This window comes from Lactuca saligna, chromosome 6 (genome assembly GCF_052625555.1).
Source record: "Lactuca saligna cultivar CGN05327 chromosome 6, ASM5262555v1, whole genome shotgun sequence".
Taxonomy (NCBI): Eukaryota; Viridiplantae; Streptophyta; class Magnoliopsida; order Asterales; family Asteraceae; genus Lactuca; species Lactuca saligna.
The window spans coordinates 164152320-164174192 of NC_136422.1; the positions used below are offsets into that span (position 1 = coordinate 164152320).

General features: G+C 36.7%; 1 long non-coding RNA gene across 1 annotated transcript; it reads left to right on the forward strand.

The window, feature by feature from the left end:
- The first annotated feature begins 4268 nt into the window (after window positions 1-4268).
- LOC144999915 (uncharacterized) lies at window positions 4269-4870 on the forward strand. Its single transcript, XR_013661045.1, has 3 exons — window positions 4269-4364; window positions 4467-4542; window positions 4824-4870. It is a non-coding gene; the product is annotated as an uncharacterized LOC144999915 (long non-coding RNA).
- The last annotated feature ends 17003 nt before the right edge of the window (window positions 4871-21873 follow it).

The following is a 21873-nucleotide window of genomic DNA, read 5'->3' on the forward strand; positions in this document are numbered from 1 at the left end:
TTTTAATCTTAATAATTGGTATTAGAGCAGGAGATTGTGTAAATCTATGTAGATATTTTGTCGAGTTTCATTAGGGTTTCTGCCTTTATTGGATCTGTTCTAAGCCGTCTTCATCATTGTTATTGATTTTAGATGTTGAATCTTGATCTATATTCTAACCTAAACTCTATTTCAGTTTACACGTCTGATTCTTACAGGTTATTATTGAATCAAAAAACATGCAGCCTAATGATTCTCATGTCAACTCCATCAATATCTTAAGCAGCATTGGATCTACAACAAGGATCCCTATGCTCCTTCTGAATGATTATGAAGTGCGGACACTACATTTTCAAGATTATGTCATTGGTCTTGAAGATAGTGGCTCTTTGATATGGGATTCCATGACTGTCTAGATGTTCACTCATACTGGAACAAGGAGGGAAATAAAAACTCAAGCTGATTATAATAATCTTCTTCTTCAAGTCAAAGGCATTCCGCAAGATGACAAAATACAAGCTAATCAGCATTATCAAGGCAATGAGGATTATTAGGTTTGCTATGACTCCAGCCATGTTTCTTCTGGTATGTTCCTATGATACAACAAAATCCATTTAGGATAGGCTCAAAGAACTCTATTCGATTGATACTGATCTTGAGCACTTTACTCAAAGACTCCTGCTTCCGGAGTTTATAGCCTTTGTTCAGAAGCCAAAGGAGAGTCTCAGTCAAACATTCAACTGTTATAATCATCATTTAACCAAGATGATGAAACACAAAATTAGATGTGAAGTGATTGAACAAAAAGTCACATTCATGAACGGGTAGAGATCTGAATGGAAATTCATGGTGTCGAAGGTTAAAGCACATGAGAAGATCGAAAACTACTCTCTACCAATGCTTGTTTGTTTTTTCAGGTCACATAAAGATGAAGTGACAAAGGAAGGAAACGTAGTATCTGGGATGGGATCGTTGGCCCTTGTTTCAAAGAGCAAGAAGGTTACAGAGGAAGAAGCTTCGGAGTCTGATCTCTCTGATTGTGAACTTTCAAAGGAAGAGTATACTATGATGGTGTCTAACCCAAGAAAGTTTGCAAAGAAAAACTTCAGCCACAACAAGAACCAAAATTCGCAGGGAAGTTACAGTTCTAAGAAAGTGAAGGATGAGAGTTCTAATGACTCTCAAAAGGAAGAAGTGAAGAAAGAAAAGAAGCTAATGGGTGACTCTTGCTATGACCTGCAATTATTGTCAAGGAAAAAATCATATTGCTAAGGAATGCATGTTGAGGAGAATGAATGAGAAGAAAGAGGAAGAGGATGATGAGACTTACTATCTCAGAAATCTGGAGGAAATCAAGAAGAAGAAAATTGAGATAACGTTAAACCTAATCTAATTGTGCAGGAACAGGATGATGAGTTTGGAAGAGTCGAAGTGTGGTCGAATGACTCTGGGGACAAAGAGGTTCCTAAGCCAACTCATGGGAGAAGCTTTGTGGTGAAAGATGATGTTTCACAGTTCAGTGGAAGATGCTTGATGGTTAGCAATAACACCTCGGAGAAAAGAGGTTACGCTACTAATGGTGGCCATGTCTCAGGTAACTTCTTCACTACGAAAACGGTCCCAGATCAAATAAGCGAATGCAAGAGGATGATCATCAAGGTACACTTTATTCTTCATCCTCTAAATATCCCTATCTCTCGGTATGAAACTCAACTGGATGATTTAAATTTTATAGTCTCTAGTTTAGGTGAAAGTTAAAAATGAACCCGTTTGAATAATGCTAACTTTAACCGATCAACTCAAAAGGGTAACATCAAAAAGTGAAAGAGGCGCATATGGATTTAGAAGTCAGGGTCGGATTTATCTCGGTCTAGGGACGATTTAATTTATTTGCAACGAGGCAATATGGGGTTGTTGAAACAACGAAACATTTTTTTGTTTAATTTCTAAAAGACTTTATTTCAATATTACCCAGTTGCATCTTGATTGTGAAATTGGAAAGAAAATCCATAAGATGATTTTTCTGTTTCTTGAATTGAAAGAGGACAAAATAGACGTTGAATGTTACAGGTGCGAATCCATCTTTTCATCTGACAAAGTCTTGGACGCTTACAAAATAAGACTGGACAAAATTGAATCTTTCTAAAGATCACAAAAAGATGTTGAAACAGCTTTTGGATGAAAATGACAAAGAAAAATTAAATTTGATACTATACAGAAGTTTGACTCATTAAGCACTAAGTTGAGTTCAGAAAATAAACTTGACGTTGAAACGTATCTGAATTCAATGATGATAGTGATATGAGTGAAATCTCTGAAAAGGATGAGGTTGATTGCTCAGAATTTGTTAAAAGCGAACCTGAACCTACTAAAATTCTAATTTTTTAAAAATTTAGTTAACTTTGCATTCATTTCTAAAAACAATTCAAAGGTTTTGAAAGCAAAAGCAATTTTTTTTCCAAAGGTTCAAACTGTTCCTAACCAGGTTTCACAACTAAGGTACTAAACACACTACAAGAAAAAAGGCCTTTGACGACGCGCAAAATACGACGCTCATTGATCTATGTTACGCAAAGGAGAGTGACATTAGAAAAATGTCATCTCTTCAAAAAAATTTAGGATAGAAGACACGCATTATTGCGCGCCCTTAAATTAGTGTCTAAAAAAACACGGAGGGCACCTATAATAAAATGCGCATCGTCTAAGGATGTCGCTTTATATTTTTTAATGGAACGCGCGTTCCATCCTTTAATAGTGGGGGAAAGGGGGAAATGAAATTCTAAAAAAATTAAAAACCCCGCCAAGCTCTCCTCTACCTTCTTTCAATCGTTCCTCTCTCTCTCTCTCTCTCAATCAAATACCAAAAATCGTCTATTGTTGGAACTAGGGTTCCGGTTCTTAGTGAAATCGAAGGTTTTTTGGTCACCAGGCCATGAAATTGATCAAAGGGGTACAGTTTTTGGAACCATGACTATTGTTGGAACTACAGTTTCAGTTTGAAAACCCTTCATCTACTTCCCTCTATCTTCAGTTCCTCAAGTACTTTCATAGCCTCTCAATCAATAGAAGAGCTGTATTACAACTACAAATTTAGAGTGATTTCCATATCAAGTAGAACAATAGCTCCATTAAAGTCAAGGTCTTGAAACTCCATGGTCAATCACCATCGTTGGTTACTAACACCACCATTTGTATAAAAACCCTAAAACCACCAGGCCACCCTTTTCCTCCATCCATGTCCCTCCTTTCTGTCTATCTCTAACAGACCACTGCAACATCACATTCACTTCTCCTGGCATGCGACTGCGACTCCCAAAAGATTTAGTATTATGCTCGATGCTTCTCAACAAAATCGATCGAGGTGTCGGCGCTCCTATCTCATAGAGATTTAGGGATTTCTTGGTTCAAGGTATCGAATCTCAGACATCAACGACTTTTTTTGATGACCCGGTCAGATAAAGACGTTTGATGAACTAAATTTGTGTATCTGACTCGGAAAGCTTAATCTAATCGGGTAAGATGGAAAAAATCGACTGACTGAGAAAGGAGGAAGAAAGGGAGAAGGGTTTCCATTTATACCCTTGCCCTACCAAAGGAAGAAATCAGCGACTCCATCGTTTCTTCTCCTACTTCAACGCCAATTTTCTTCTCCCGCAACAACCAATCATCGACGATCCTCTTCTCATCTGTTCCAATTTTTTGAAGTCTCCTTCCCCTTCTCATCAGGTACGCTTCTTCCTTTTTCCTCTTCTCATCAGGTCCGATTTTTTGATAATATATAGGTTTTGATTTATGATTTTTCTGTTGAACATGTATGGTTCTTCATTGAATTCTGAAAATTTCTCAAAGAATTTAGACCCTGTGTTCAATTTCATCATATTTCTTTTGTTTTAGACTTGTGCTCAATTTCAAGGAGGGAGAGAAACCTGTGATATTTGTTGCTCTTATTTTCTTGATTTGCACTTAGGAACCATTGGTGTTACCAGATAGCAGGTTACCATGTTCTGCTATTAAACTTTTCACCATTCCTAATGAATTAAAGAATACAAAGAATAAATGACAGTATCCGTAAGGTCGGCTTGTCACATATAAAATATCAGGATATGAAAGTCACATAACTTATTCTCTCTGCATCAAATGAAAAAGCACCAGTCAATATATATATATATATATATATATATATATATATATATATATATATATATATATATATATATATATATATATATATATATATATATATATAAGAATCAGTATAGAATATTAATGCGGGAGTGTTTGTAGCTTTTGGGTGTGCATATCTTGGACCATTTGGGCATTTCTACCACTTATTGTTGGATAAGTTGTTCAAGGGCAAAAAAGACACGACAACAGTTGCCAAAAAGGTATCCTAAGAACTTTTGATAATAAGGATAACAATGGAAATTTACAATCTTACAACTGAATTATATGACACCTAATTCGCGATTTGATCTATATATTTGTAGGTGTTGCTTGAACAAGTGACATCTTCTCCATGGAACAACTTGATTTTTATGCTTTACTATGGGCTTGTTATCAAGGGTAAGGTCTTTTTGGTTCCTTGTTTGAATAAATATGTTGACTATAATTATTTTAGTAGATAAACAATTATGAATTGGTTTAATGCTAATGGGGGTGTTTGGATGTATGATTTGAAAGTTATTATTTTGTTTTGAAAAATAACAAAATCATGAGTAATGATAGAAATAAGTTTTTCTATATAATCTGTAAATAAGTTTTCTTGCATTTAACCTTTTTAAAGTTGATATCATTTTTCAACTTTAAAGTCATATAATAATTTATGGTCATGTATATATATGCAGGAAGATCATGGATCCAAGTGAAATCTAAAATCAAGAAGGAATACCCCATAGTACAATACGCAGCTGCCATGGCTTTGCCACCTTTATCTATTCAAGGTGATTTGGGAGTTGTTTCTGCTGCTGGAGTTAGATATGCATATCCACTCCTAAAATCATTTGCAAAAATGGGACCTTAAGGTGTTCTTGGTGCCACAAAGCTTTTACGCCCTTTTTCAGAAATAGTTGATTCATTGGGACTCAAAGATCCTTTCATTAGAAATTGGGTGGATCTTTTGTCTTTCTTACTTGCTGGAGTGAAATCCGATGGTGCTCTTTCAGCAGAAATGGTACATAATCATATCATACATTAAAAAGTTTCTTTTAAGGTAGTTTTACTTTTTGGTATGATGGAATTGAGGAAGGAATGGAATGGGCTATTCCATTACCACATGTCCTCATCCATTCCATTCCAACCAAACAGAATCCATTCTATTCCTTCATATTTTATAGTTCTCTAAATGTCTAATCTTTTGCCTGTATATATATCCACATATTTGCAGATTTATATGTTTGCAGAATGGTATAAACCAGGTTGTAGTTTAGAATACCGTGTTGGTGGAACTGGAGCACTTGTTGAGGCTCTTGTTCTCAGATTTTCCTTCTGATAAACTTCCAAAAATGTCAGAACCTTCACAACTTATGACAGAAAATACACGTTCTGATCTTTATGTTGTACTCCCTGTTCTCAGTCAAGGAAAGAAATGGGTCTTACTATACAGGTAAAATTTCATCTTCATCATATTTTCAGTTTCACATTATTCTTGAATCTTGATATATCATTATCTTTTTTATATGTTAGTACATGGAGGCATGGCATATCTCTTTCAACCTTATATAGAAGAAGCAATCTTTGCCCTGGGTTAAGTCTACTGGTAATGTCTTGTCTTCGTTTCTCTATATGTTGACAAAAGACTTTTCTACCCTTTTTCACTATGATGAGTAAATACTATACAGGGATCGAATGATACATTTGTGTTTACAAATACACCAGGGCGTCCTGTTATATATCGCCCCACAGGTACTGCATTTTCTTGATAATATATAAAAAAATCTTTTATAATTTTAATATTTATTTGGGATTTATTATGTTAATTGTGCATTTATTAGGGGTGAATCGGTATTTTACTCTTTGTTCAACTGAGTATTTAGCGCTTGGTGGGGGAAATCATTTTGCATTGTATCTCGATAGTGACTTGTAAGAGTGTTGCACTTGCATCATTCCTATTTTTCTTTTTGAGGGATAATATGGTAATTTGGCAATTTGCATATTTTTTTTCCCCAGATTGAATGGGTTAAGTTTGGCCTCAGAAACTTATGGTAACTCTTGTTTGTCACACACCCAAGAATTTGAAGTGAAGGAAATTGAGGTGCTTTCTCTCACTTATTTTTGCAAAAATTACATTTTTGGTCCTCGAGTATGGCTGATTTTGTTCAATTTGGGTCCTACAAAATTCTCTTGCAAATTTGATCGTTATTTGAGGTTTTTGTAACGTTTTTACTCTTCGTTCCAAGTAAAATGAGTTGGGACTAAAATTGAAAAGATCAGCAATTGACAACCTTTCTCTGTGTTCAACGCTTTAGCTGTGTTTGGTCTAAGGGAGATCAACTTATCACAAGTAAGTTACTGTTTCACCCTTTTATTTAATATTTTTGTGATTGAATGAAAGTCTTAATGAAAGTAATTGACAACCTTTCTCTGTAAATGATGTTGTGATTGTGGGAGAGGTGTTGTGTTTTTCTCTGTTGCTAGGTAACCTTCTCAACAACAACATTCTACTTAGGCAGGTGAGTAATCAAGATTAAGGGAGACTTGTAATCATGTTTGACATTCCTTTCCAGTAAGAAAAAGAGTTGTATGATTATTTGTTATTTTTATAGGAATGTATAACCCATGTTAGCAATGTTTTATTTTTGTTTAACATTTGAATGATTCTTTGTATGACATTACAATTTGTGTAATTTATTTTATTTTTTGAGTATGAAATTTTATTTTATATTATGCAATGGATTGTATTTTTTGTATATGGTATTTTATTTCTATTATGAGAAATTAAATGCAAATTTAATTTAAAAATTAATAAATATATAAATTTATTTTTTTAAAACATTTAAATTTACGATACGCAAAAATGTGTGTCATCTTCATTTATGACATGGCCTTTCTTGACAGGGGCTTTCTTGATACTCATTGCGTGTCATTAACACGCGCGTCGTAAGGTTACGACACGCTAATGCGTGTCATCTTCCTTTATGACAGGGCCTTCCTTGATACGCATTGCGTGTCGTAAACGCGCGTCGTAAATGAGCATCGTAAATGAGCATCGTAAATGCGCGTCGTCTCTCTTTATGACAGGGCCTTCCTTGACACGCATTTGCGCGTCGTCTGAGCCTTTTACGACGCGCAATGAGCGTCGTAAAAGGCCTTTTTTCTTGTAGTGACAAAAAACAGACAATTGAACTAACGCCCTTGGTAGAAAAAGACAATGTCGATGGATGCGATGAGTATTTTTGGTCTGCTCCCATTGACAACGCAGAAGAAACCAAAGGTCTCTCTAAAATGACCTCTTGGAAAATGAAGTGCAGATAAGTAGCAGAACCACTGCATAAAGTCAACCCAAGCTACAAAAAAGGGATTCCAAGTGGAACCAAGAATGTTCCAAGTGATACATCATCCATACAGACCTAAACTTCTTTTAGAAAAGCCGAAATCTAAGGCTAATGTTCGTAAATCCTCTGAGTAGTTTGCAACTCAACAAAGTCAAAGAAAAGCGAGGTATAACAAAAATATGAAGGAAAGAAAGTAATTCTGGAGATCTAAAAACCCAAACTTCGTTTATCAAGAAAAATCATCCAATCCAAATGTGAAAGTCTCTTCACATGCGAACCCTAGGAGTTTTTCACGAATTTAGTCTCAGTCTCCATAGGTTTCAAAAGCTAAAGTTTTTCAAAATCCTAACTTTTCAAATCAAAAAAAACCCATGGAGAAGTCAAAGTCTCACTTCTCACCTAACAAAAGTATTACAAATTTTTCCAAGACATTGCAAGATGTTAAGGGCAAAGGAAAGATACTTTTGGAGCCTAAAATTCCATTAAAGAGGTCCGAGAATAAATTCGAGAAGAAAGTTGTCAAGCAACAAATCCAGAATAAACAAAGTAAAATATCCACAAAGGATAAGAACTTAAAAGATAATAGGGTCATTGTTTTCAAATGACAAAGAAAGATAGCCCCAGCTTGGTTAAAAGATCTTATTTAGTTGATGTTTCTATTACTTTTCCTATTACTGCGAAAGCCTCACATGGACCCAAACAACTTTGGGTTCCTAAATATCTTTGCTTTTTGCAGGTGATAAATGACGAGCAGTTTGACTCAAAATGGTACATAAATAGTGGTTACTCGCGTCACATGACATGAAGGAAGGAAGAAGTACGAGAATACAAAGATTTGAAAGATGGAGAGAAAGTGAAATATGGAAATAATTCATTTGGAGAAATAAAAGGATGCGGCATGATAACCAATGGGGAATTTTCCATTCACAATGTAGCGTACGTGGAAGGCCTACAACACAACATAATCAGTGTATCACAATTGGTTGTAGGCACAGGCTTGAAAGTTTCATTCGACGATGAAGGATTAGAGATAATTCAGAAGATAACCAAAACTGTGATGTTAAAGTCCATGAGAAAAGGCGCGATGTATCTACTAAATCGGAACCCCATCAAAGGGAAGCCTTCTATCTACCTACTTACGAAAGCTTCTTCTGATGATAGCTGGCTATGGAAACGAAGACTCTCGCAACTCAATTTCAAATATATCAACAAGCTTGTTCTTGGTGATCATGTGTCAGGGCTTCCTCTCTTGAATTTTGATAAAGAACATCTTTGTGCAGCCTGAGAAATGGGGAAGCCGAGTGTCACACCTCGCTAAAGTGGAAACACTGTGTGTGGCAACACAAAGGGTTTCATAGAAAAAGTTAAAACACAACACCAACCATAGTATTAAAAAGCATTATAAATTTACAATGGGTTTGAACAACTTTTTAAAGAAATTACAATATGAATTGCAATACAACACATGTGAATGCTCCTAGAAGTGATTTGTCTCTACGTGCCTATTACTAGATGACTCCTGAAAAAGCATGTAAAACAAGTGTCAACTATAAAAATAGTTGGGTTCATTTTGCTGGAAGATTTCAAGTTTGAGGAGTGTTCTTGGGTTCATTTTGCTGGAAAATTTTCGTGACATAGGGTGAGGGTGAGAGAAAATGTTGTGGTATGCGTGAGAGAGAAATGAGAGAGATGATAGAAGAGTGTCGGAAAGAAGAACAAATAATAAAGTGCCTTGGGAAGAGACTTTCGTGGATAGAGGGGGGCCGATTTTGAGGGATGAGAGAGGACTTTTTTTTTAAATCCCTTGAAATTTTTACAAAGTTTCAAATTTTGATAAAGTTTCAAATTTTTATAAAATATGCACATTAAATCAACATTTGTTTACAAACTCTTAAATTTTGTTTCCTAAAATAAGCTTAATTGTCAATGACCCAAACTTTTTTTTCTTCATCATATTTAGGTTAAATTTTATAAATTTAGATGTTTAGGGCATTTAAGGGTTTTGGAGAGTTTGTAAATCTTTGGATATCAAAATAAATAGAATCTTTGAGACTTAAAATTATCTTATGGCATTATAACTCTTTTATATTTATAAATAATGTTTGTAACTTATATTCTTGGTTTATTGGCATTCTATGTAATGGTTTCGAGATTCATGCGAAATTGAAGAATCAAGTATACTAGTCTTAGTTTTCAACTATGACTTAAGTTCCGACAAGACTCGGACCTAATTTTCTACTACCAGGTCAAATCCATTATGTGTGTATATGATTCATGAAGAGGTTTTCGGGTCAAAGAGTGACCCAAATTCGGATAGTCACTACAGTTAAGTAATTGTAGAATTCACATGTCAATGTGAAATCTAAGTACACTATCCATTGTTTCTAATTGTTTCCAAGTTTATATTAGGTTATAACGTAGCTTCTAGTTACTAAGTCTAGTATGTGTCGTGCCTACATGTGCAACTAATTTTATCAAATCTAGAACTGACTCGAATTTTGACGGTTGTCACAGTCTCCCCCGGTTGAAAGAATTTCGTCCCAAAATACAATTTGTGACGTATTCTATTAGAACTCAGTTGGATACAATTGTATAGCTAAAGAGATGGTGATTTGAAGATTTCTTTGTTTATTTTGGGTTAAGTCCACAAGGGAAGAGCCCAACTTTTTATCGATAATCAAATTAGTGTTTCCCTAATTTTAGTTCTACAATCTAGATTGAGAGAAATTAGGATCATGGAAATCATTATCCAACCATGGCGACCTAGTTGAAAAAGATTGTCTAGTTAGATATTATCTGACTTGAAAGAGCGTTATAATTTTTGTGGAAGCACCAAATGAATTCAGTGTTAAGTCCGCATTGATCCTTAAGTCGCGTTCTAAATCAAGACTATGTGTGAATTCACTGTCTAATAAAGAAGGGATTAGGAACAATTTGTTTACTTCCGGATTGGCTACTAAATCAGAAGGTGATATATTTTGAAATAAGAAAGGGTAGCACGAATGAAAGGGAAGAGATGGAGGGTAAGTTCCTAAAAATACGTACTAAGGGTAGGAACGAAGTTTTTATACATCTCAAGTATAAAGGCTATTTAAGTATCGTCTACAAATAAATTACGAAATGATTGAGGATCTCCGAGGCTATATTTACTACTATAGATACTCTTGCAATAATAGAACTATATTCGAAGAGTATATATAATTAGAGAGTCGTTGTTGCAAATGGATGCAATGAAAGTTTATGATAAACTAAATCACATTGTGTAGATAGCATTTTAAGTGTCTAGAAATGATAAAAGATCTCATTGTTATCAAAATATGTGTTTAGAAATGATAATTAATCTCACTATTATGAAAATGTGTAATAATTCCAAGATAATGATGATACATGTGTGGCGATCAAACGAAGTAGTAAAATAATATAAAGATTAATTAAGGTTAAAGGTTTAAGTCGTCATTACAGGAATTTGTATAGTATTAAATTTTTTGAGAAATTGTCCAGTTTTTGAAGTCAGGACAAATTCAAGTTTACGAGGAGTCAGAATACTTATGAAAACAAGTTTCTGAGCTTAGGAACTCACTAAAAATTGCAAAGTAAAATACTATTTTTAGAAAGGTGTAAAAATGTCAATCTTTGAAAATAGTGCATTCACAGTTTAGTGTTTCTAAAAAACAATCATTTAGAGAACACATAATCGTAAAATTCAAAACTTTTGATGTATTTAAAGAAAACAAGAAACATAAGGAAACATATCATTCACATATATTTTCCGGATATAGATAAATTATAAGCATAAGGGTATTCTTCTAGTGTATTAGTTATAAGGAAAAATACAATGAAACTTTTATTTTAAATCAAGTTTCCGAATTTAGAACGAAGTAGCAAATGAAAATAAGGATCACTTGTTTATAGTATATATATATATATATATATATATATATATATATATATATATATATATATATATATATATATATATATATATATATATATATATATGCTAAAAGGCGTAATTGAATATATCAAAGTTGACTAAATCAAAAGTATCTCTCATGACTATACACGTATTAATCGCTCAAAACGAAAGGGTAGACTTCTAGTTTTTATGTATACGAACGTGATACCAGAAAAAGCAAAATAGACAGAAACAACGTTAGATAATGTATTATGATAATAGTATGGCGTGTGAGATCTAAAATTAGAAAGAGAGCGAGAAATAAAGTTCGGGGGAAAGAAAAAGGAAGGTAGCGGTGGCAATGATTGTTATTGTTAAAATTATTAGAATAATACATATAGGTAGATTTAAAACTAGGTTGAAATATATTCCAAACTTCAATATTTGATGTATATTGATAATTAAATAGAAATGATGAAGTTTTAAAGTATTTTCTAAGGTTTGCTAAATATTCACGAGTTATCTATTAAGTTAAACTCCATTTGTGAAAAAGGAAAAACACTAAAACTTGTAATTAATAATCTGACAGTTTGTACCTTTTTTACTGGGGTCCAACAATAGTTAAAACGGATAAGGTAAAGACTTAACATATTTAGATGAATAATTGTGCATTTTCAAAAGTACGTCACTGGAAGTTTAAAAGTGAACACTAAGTTTTGTAATGTTGTAAGTTTTATAAACACGTATTGTAAAACTAATTTGAAATAAAATAACCAAATGATATGTGTTGGAAATTTAGGAATTAGAGATATCTTAGAAACATGTGTGAAGTAGAAAGTTGTGAAAATATCATGTTGGGATTCAAGAAAGCACAATTAAGTAAAGTACAATGCCTAAATGAGAAAGTAGTCAAAAGACATAAAACAAAAGTGGTTTGAAGATCCGATGAAGCTTTTACATGTAATATGAACTTTAATGTCATATGTTTAAGTTTTATAGCATAGAGTTTAAACACTTTTATAAAAGAGAATGTTTCTAAGTTTTTCAAAAACGTTCCAAAATGGTAATCAAGGTTTAAAATGGTTTATATGCCCTTAAAAGCACATCTATCCATTGAAATGGATTTGAAATGAACTTGAAATAGCAAGGTAACAACCAATATTTGTTAAATTGAGTTTTGAAGAAAAGTGTTAAGTTAAGGCAAGTTATCAAAAGATTTTTATCGAGAATATGGATTAAATTGTTAGGATAGGTCTAGTAAGTTGTATGAAGTTGTTATAAAGTATTTTATCGATGATAAATAAAACCGATGAAATGAAATAACTTTTTTATGGAAGACTAAGAAGTAAGGAATAAGTGGATTGATGAGATGAAAATACTCTTTGATCGATTAGATCTTACACAGGTTTATCAGAATCATGCAAACAAATAACACACAAAAGAATGAACCAACAATGAGCTGAATGATTCAATATATTCACGCCTCAGCAGAGCTCGATGAAGAACTTCCGCTGTAGAGGCTTTTAGGGTTACAATCGATAGAAACAAAAACTTTATCAATGATTGACTTAAAAGCTACATACCAAGATGCATGTAAGCATCTATAAATACTAAAACCCTAAATATTAAATCACGGATTGACAAGCCCAAGACGCAACACATATTAAACCCAACAATCTCCCCCTTTGCCTTAATTGGGGCGAGACCTTACTTCGGCTTACTTGCTCCTGTGGCACCAACTTTCTTCACAGTCTTGAACAAGCATGGAATAATGGCCAGAAGTGTTTTTCGGAAATGAATATACCAGTTGATCATGTCATTGAAATATTTTGAATCATTTTCAGAATTCTGCTTGCATCGATTGATGATCCCCAGAACATGCTTCAAGCAGGAAGTGGTGTAAAGATGTTTGTCAGCCAAAGCGAATAAGCATTTCTGACCTTCTGCCCTGGTGAACATGACTGAGTTTCGTTTTTGGTCAATCTTCCCCATCTGCATTCTATTCAAATCGCTTGCAGAACCAACTAGAGTGATAGTAGGCTTCTTTCTGAGTACACTTGCAACTTCTTGATCCAACTTGGCAACCTCCAAAATGTAGCACACCAACATCCTCTTGAAATGATCTATGATCGGCCAATATTCCATTTTATTGATGAGGAGGATGTTGTGCAGGATTATCCAGTCATGAGGATTTAGATTGGGAAGATCAGCAAGAGAGATGGCACGTCGGTTTTGTCAGACCCCCTTAATACCTTGAATTTGACATTTGTGAAGTTACCCTCCCGAACGGATTTGAGAACCCGAACGTTGATAATCTTATGCGCACTCCACGTCTGATACTGAGGTTGAGCAGTCCTCAGATAGAAATCAATAAGTTCCCTATCAACATTCGAGTGAGGATGAGGGACTTCAGCTATGTGGGAGAATGTATGAAAGATGAAAGCCTTTCGGGTCAAGGGCATGTCAAACTGAGAATCAACCGAATTGACCCAGTCCAAGGAGATCACGGGTTCAAGCCAAAGGATGTTGGGGGACTCGATAGCTTCTTTGACAAGCTCTTCAAGAGTCCAAGGAGGAAATAAGGTTTTTCGGGTTTCAAGGAGATTACGAGCCTCCTTTATCTTCCTTTCATTAGCTTCAGCCTCCCTAGCAATCCGAGCATTTGTATCAAGCTCCTTCTCCCTGGCCTGTTTCTTCAGAATGTCAGCAATACCTTCTTTATCTTCACTTCCATCACTTTCATTAAGAACATGTTTGCCTTTGTCTTGAGCACCCGAACCTGATGCAAGAACAATTGTTGGTTCGGTTGCTTTAGGTGGAACTGATGAAGAGACTGGAAGTGTTTGAGATTGAGCTTTGGAAACAGGAGGAGGTTAAGATTGAGCTGTGCCCTTTGAAGTCTTTTCTCCCCCTTGTTTCCGATGGTCCACTGGCTCAGGAAGCCCCTCAATTCGGCTAAGCAAGGCAATGGCAGGAGCAAGCTTCTCAGCAAGACTTCGCCTCACTGAGTAGTTGAGAATCAGATCATGGGCTTCAATGATATTGGAGAGGGATCCGTGGACATCCGAAACACAACTTTTGATCACAGCTTTCTCCGACCGAAGAGAGTCGACCTCCTTCTCTGCTTGGGAGAGTTGATGACTTGTAAGCTGGAGCTCAGATTTTTTGCGAGCAAGCTCATCCCGTGAAGAAGATTCCATTGCAAGGGTTTGTTGGAATTTGAGCAGACGATCTTCAACGGATGACTGAAAAGATTGGTTGTCATCTTTGAGGGTTTGAAGAAGACTGGCGAAGTGTTGTATTTCTGTTTCTAAGGAAGTGGCCAGCTTCTCCACAACCGAACGAACCTTTTTGGCATTAGTTTCGGCTGCCCCCTGCAAAGACTCCAGAAAAGATGTTAGCATCTTGAAATAGTTTTTCGACTTTTTTGGTCGCAGCAGCACAAGCCATTGTGGATTTGTCGATGGCAGCAGTAGCAGAGTTGATTGAGGCTTCGTGTGCCTTGGTGAAAGTATCCACCATCCCCTTAATGGTAGCCTCCGAGATATGGGACTTTGAAGAAGAGGAAGAAGCAATGAGATTATCAATCTTCTCGTGGAGTTCCTTGATGTGCTTTTTGGTGACAGGAACATCATCATCATCACTTTGAACCTAGTAGGGGCTGTTGTAAATGGAATCGAAGGTCATATCTTCCCCTCCTAGAAATGTCTCGGTTTCAGCTGAGTGATTGGGGGATAAGGGTGATGTGGATGGTCCAGTTGTGGGAGTAGGTTCGGGTGCTGAAGTGGGTTCGGGTGTAGGTCTTGGTTCTGTTGCTGAAGTACAATCCCCTGTATCAGATACGTTGGTTCGAACTCTAGTGCTTGTTGTTTTGGTGGCTTCAGAGAAAACGGGTGGTGGTATAGGAATAGAAGTGGGTGGAATGTGAGTAGAGGTAGTTATGGGGGGAATAGAAATAGATGACGTTATGATGGAAATGGAAACAAATATAGTGATAGGTGGAGAAGAGATAGGATTGGTTGTAACAGGTACCTCATGTATAGGAGAACGGGGAGGAGAGTTGCCTCGAATCGACTCTTCATAGTCTGAACCTTCATCTTCTGCATCGCTTGAGGAAGAAGCAAGAACAAGTTTACGCTTAGGTTGTGTTTTCTTCTTCTTCTTCTGTGGAGGTGATTGGGCTGCTTTTGTCAACTTTTTCTTCTTAGGAGTAGGGCCTTTTGCTCCTTTTGCAGATTTCTTGATTTTCCCCTTCTCTGGTTTCTTTCCCCTGGTGGCAGGTTTGTCTTCTTCATTAATAGACGGAAGCATCTCGGGTGTCAACTCTCTCAGACCCGAAGGAGGAAACACCTTGTATGTTTTGAAGATCCTGCTCTCCTTGGATACACCAGCATACATGGACTCTGGAATTGAGCCAACAAAAATGAATTTGGATGGATCAGTCACAATAATATTGGTGGTATGAAACACACCAATCGAGGAAATAGGAGAATTGGCCACAGTGGGGACATGATATTTATCCATAGCCCATTTGGTGACGATCGTCCAAAACCTGGCATAAGAGATTTCAGTGTGCTGAGAGGTACAACTGAGGCTTTGAATCAACTGTTGTCAAAGGACCGAGCCGTAATCAAGGTTGATCCCATTGTACAGACCATAAAGGATGGTCATGAATAATCGACTGGCCCCGTCAGAACCTACACTCCGCTCAGATAAACCCTTGAATATGATCGTGAAAAAGCCGTTCCATTGAGGAGGAAGGCATGACTTCTTGAATTTTGTCACCGTCGTAAGGATTTCTGTGTAACCCATGTTATAAAACATGGAGAAGAATTGACCCACAGTGATTGAATCAGGGTTAACCCTCGATTAGTCAGGTTCAAACCCTAGAAGCCAGCAAAATTGCTGCTTGGAGATGGAGGATTTGTTGTCAAGAATGTCAAAGTAGATACGATCAACAGATTTGTCATAGTGAGCGGTGGAGAAAACCTGCAAGAGACATTCCATAGGCACGACTTCAACCTTGGAGAGTGCGAGAATTAGTGGAGAGTATTTGAGACACTCCCCTATGGGATACATAAATGCATCATAGGATATTGGGTTAAGATTGATGACCAGGCTTTGTTATGGTCTGATTGGAAGAATGGTAGATCGGGAAGAGGTTTCATGGACTAAGGAGGAATCTGCCATTATTGAATGCTTCAAAGAAGAAAATGAATAATAGGAGAAAAACCTTTGTTTGCTTTGTGGGTTGTGATGAAGAGGGAAAACATCCGTGGTTGAACCCTTTATATTGGTTATGGAGGAGAGAGAAAAATTCGCCCCTAAATCTTCTCGGAACTCGGAACGGCACTTGATGTGATTGAAAATTGACAGTTAGCATCCCCGATGATTACGCATGAAAGAGAATAATGTTTCCTTTTAGCACACGCGCCCATCAAATCACTGTTGAAGCCGTAATCTTCCGGCTGAGTCAACATCTTATCTTTTAAATGAGCTATCATCAGTAAAGAGAAGCAAGGACTTATAAAAACCACAGCGTTTCCTTGTTGAGTACATTATCAATAACCATAGCTTCATAAGGGAAAGTACATAGTAGAGAACCGAACCAGACTTTTGGAAAATCAAAGATTTTCGTGCATAGAGTGTCAAAGATAAAGAAATAAAGCTATATCTACGTGGGAATTTGTGATGTCAATATAGACATGAAACAATGGATCCCGGGCACGAATCTCTTCTTTCAAAGTTAAGAGAAACTTTAAAGTGTCTGTGTGGTTTCCCGTTGAATTACGATCAAGCACTTGTTAAGAAGTGTTGAAAGGCATCGTTTGATGAGGCTTAGAAGGGTGGCTTTAGCTTCAGTTCAGAATTCCGGATCTTAATATAAGACCGAAACGGAACGAAGTACTTGTGAGACCGATGTGATCTATTGAACAAGTAGGTTTGGAATATATTTAGTGACTTGTTGGAAATTTGTTTGGTATGAAATCCCAAAAAAAAAATTAAAACTGGATTCTAGAGGAAGAAATGTTATGGTATCTAACAATTTCATAAGAATCACACAAAAAGAAAATTTGAGAATTTCATGGTACGACCACTTGGGTGGATTCATTAATTCATGGGTGAAAGCTAGAGCAATTTTAATTGTTCACCATCAATGCATTGTGGGTATTGAATGGTGGGTTTCACTTAGCACGTAGTGACACAAAGCTAAGATCAAAAACACAGAGATTGTGTAACCATAAACCTCAATGGTTATATCTGAGAGTCTCAAGGGTTACATAAATGAACCGAAATATAATGGAGAAAAATATTTGAGGTGTTGTAAAGAAGCCAAAGTACCTCCACTATAAAAGAGTGACCAAGAAGAAAACTCTTAACTCATATGAGAAAAGAGTAAGGTAGCTCATGATTAGAATAAATTTAACAGCCTAATTGGGAAGACAAGGTCTGTGTATACCCAGTCAGTAAGGCTTTATTCAAAATCAAACTAGGCTTTGGACAACATACAGCAGCATGCTTCTAGGGACACTTAGCTAGTAAAAAGTGTGAGAAGGATACCTGCCCTATCAATATTCCAGAAACCACTAATGTGAACAGAAGAGAAGACAAAAGAGAGAAAATATTTTTGGAGTTTTGATATGTTAGAAAAGAGAGGAACAAAACAAAAGTGTACAACCATAAACATCACCTTTTTGAGATAAGCGAAAACAAGTTTAGTGGGACCGAACCCGAAATAGACCGAGTGTTCGGTTCATTTCGATTCCCGTGTGAACTATGCTCGAAATAGACCGAGCGTTCGGTTCATTTCGCTTTCAACTTTTAGTTTTGAAAAGGTTTTTTTGGTACTGACTTCGATTCTATCATACCTAGGCCTTGTAGGATTTTATTGAAACTTGCTTCAGGAAGGGCTTTGGTGAAGATGTCATCCAGTTGATCAGTGGTTCGTATAAAGTGAATTTCAATGTTTCCATCTTCCACATGATCCTTAATAAAGTGATACCTTAGTGCTATATGCTTGGTCTTGGAGTGTTGCACTGGGTTATGACAGATCCTAATTGCACTTTCTGAGTTGCAGTATAGTGGGATCTTTTTCATATTGATTCCATAATCCCGGAGTTGGCTTTGGATCCAAATCACTTGTGATGTGCAGGAGGCGGCTGCAATATACTCTTCTTCGGTTATAGATAGGGAAACACATGTCTGTTTCTTCGATTTCCAGCTAACTAACTTTCCGTCTATGAATTGGCAGCCTCATGTGGTGCTTTTTCGATCTAGACCGCATTTTCCTAAGTCTGCATCTGAGTACACTTGAACAAAGAAGCCTGAGTTTGAGGGATACCAGAGACCGAGAGAGGTGGTTCGCTTCAAATACCGGAAAATATTCTTCACTGGTAGCATGTGTGGCTCACGAGGATTTGCTTGAAACCTGACACAATAGCATACTAAAAACATTATATCAGGCCTGCTAGTTGTGAGGTACATTGGGGAACCAATCATTTGGCGATATAGCGTGATGTCGACTGCCAGTTTTTCCAAAGATGGTGCAGCTTGGTGTCAACCGCCATAAGGACTTTGACCTTTGAGTCTCCCATCATGCCGAATTCGGCAAGGAGAGTCTTTGTGTATGTATCCTGGTGGATAAAGATGCCTTCGGGTCCCTATCTAATATTTAAACCAAGGAAAAAGTTAATCGGACCCATTGAGCTCATTTCAAATTTAGTCTCCATGAACATCCTGAATTCAGCTGTTAGGCTCGGATTCGTGGAGCCGAAGATGATATCGTCGACATAGATTTGAACAATCATAAGGTGGTAACCTTCCTTTTTACGAAAGAAGGTTGGGTCAACCGAACCATGTTTAAATTTAGACATCTTCAAAAACTTAGTTAAAGTTTCATACCATGCCCTAGGATCTTTTTTCAGACCATAAATTGCCTTATCCAAGATGTAGCAGTGATTTGGATGCATTTCATTGACAAAACCAGGAGGTTGCTCCACGTACACGGTTTCTTCAAGTTCGCCATTTAGAAAGGCACACTTCACATCCATCTGGTAGACCTCAAAGTTCTTGTGAGCGGCATAGGGAAGAAATATTCGAAATGATTCCAGTCTTGCAACTGGAGCGAATGTCTCTTCGTAATCGATTCCTTCTTCCTGGCAATTTCCTTTCACCATTAGCCGAGCCTTATTCCGGATTACATTTCCCTCCTTGTCCAGTTTGAATCTGAATACCCATTTGAGATCGACAACTGAGGTATCTTCCGGTGTTGGAATAAGTCTCCAGACCTTATTTCTTTCGAACTCATTGAGTTCGTCTTGCATTGTTCAATCCCAATCAGAATGATCGAGAGCAGTATTGACGGTCTTCGGCTCTATTTTGGAGATGAATGAATTAAACATGCAGAATTCTACTTTGGAGAATAGAGCAGTTTGCTTCGATTTTAGTTGTGATTGAGTTAGAAACTTTTCTGATGCATCACCCACTATTTGAGAAACTAGGTGATCTCTGGTCCATTTGATGAGAGGAGGATAATTTCGATCATAAGAGGGATCCAACTCAGCATTTACTTCTTCTTCCAACTCTGATTGAAAATCATCATCATAAAGCTTATCGGAATTCTCCCCCTCGATAGATGATGAAACTTGTGGATGTGTGTTAAGTATTTTAGTGTTGCGTCTTGGGCCTTTTGTTTTGTAATCAGATTGGGCTTGTCCATCCGTATTTATCTAGAATAGTTTCCTTTTATCTAGATAAGTTGTTAGGGTTTTAGTATAAATATATGCATGCATGTATGCGTATAACATAGAATAGTCAATTACGTTGATTCTTGTAACCCTAATATACCTCTACAGATTGAAGTTCTTTATCGAGCTCTTCTGGGGTATCTTTGCATTAATCATTCGACATATTCAGTGCAATACTTGTGTTCTTCATTACGTTCTTATTTATATTTTGCTTAGAATCATACGATCCTGATAGAACATTGTTCTAACAATTGGTATCAAAGCAGGAGATTGTGTGATCAATACACTTTACTTCTGTATTCACAAATATTTAGGGTTTCTGCTTTTGTCGAAGCTGTCGTCTTCTTAACAACGACTACTCAGTTTTTGATAAAACCCTAATCTCAAGTTTACAGGTAAGATTCTAGCAGCTCACCATGTCTCACGACGATACGCATACAAACCCAATTAACATCTCAAACAGCATCGGATCTACAACTAGAGTTCCCATACTCTACACTCAAGACTACGAAGTATGGGCTCATCACTTTGAAGATGACGTGGTTGGATCTAAAGATAATGGCTATCGCATCTGGGAAGCTATCATTCTTGGAGCATTTGTGCATTCAGAAACAAACACGATCGTCAAGACACAGAAGGATTACAACAAGTTGGTGACAGATGTTCAGAGGATGCCACAAGATGAGAAGGACAAGATCCTGTGTAATGTTAAAGCCATGCGAATGATATGATTCGCCTTACAATCTGACACCTTTCGGCTTGTAGGCTCATGCACAACTGCTAAGGAGATCTGGGATAGGTTGAAGGAACTCTACTGAACTGATGAAGATCTGGAACACTCCATTCAAACTCTGTTGCTGTCAGAATTTGTAGTTTTTGAACAGAAACCTGAAGAGAAGCTCATTCAGACCTTTGATCGGTTCAATCATCTTTTAAGTAAGATGATCAAGCATGGAATTGAGAGGAAGCTGATTGAACAGAAAGTTACATTCATGAACGGGCTCAGACCAGAATGGATGGATGTGGTTTCCACTGTGAAGGCGCATGAACAGTTCAAATCCTACTCACTGGTGAAACTAGTTGGGATACTAAAGTCACATGAATGTGTTGTAACTAAGGAGGCGAAAGTGGTCTCTGGCATGGGATCAATGGCTCTTGTCTCTAAAGGAAAAAGTTCTGTTGAGGAAGAAGAAGAGTCAGACATGTCAGAATGTGATCTTACAAGTGAGGAGTATGCTTTAATGATAACAAATCCAAAGAAATTCGCAAGAAGAAAATTTCGCACCAATAAGAACCGAAATTGGCAGGGAAGTTATAGTTCTGAGAAAGCAAAAGAGGAACCGAAAGTCTCTTCTCAAAATGTGGAAGAGAAAAAGGAAAACAAGATTGAAGGAGACTCTGGATACGACTGCAACTATTGTCACGGCAAGAACCACTTTGCCAAAGATTGCATGTTAAGAAAGATGGCTGAGAAGAGAGAGGGTGAAGATGATGAAGCGTATTACATGCGTAAACTTGAAGAAGTCAAGAAGAAAAAGGCTTCCAATAGATCGATGAATTCACTAATTGTACAAGAAAATTCAGGGGAAGATGAGTTCGGTGGTGTAGAAGTCTGGTCAACAGAATCTGAAGACGAAGAGGTTAGAAGACCCACTCATGGAAAGGCATTTGTGGCAAAGAATGAAGGTTCTGGTGGAAAATGCTTTATCGTCACTACTGGTCCATCAACTGAAAGTGCAGACACAAAACCGAACATGACTGA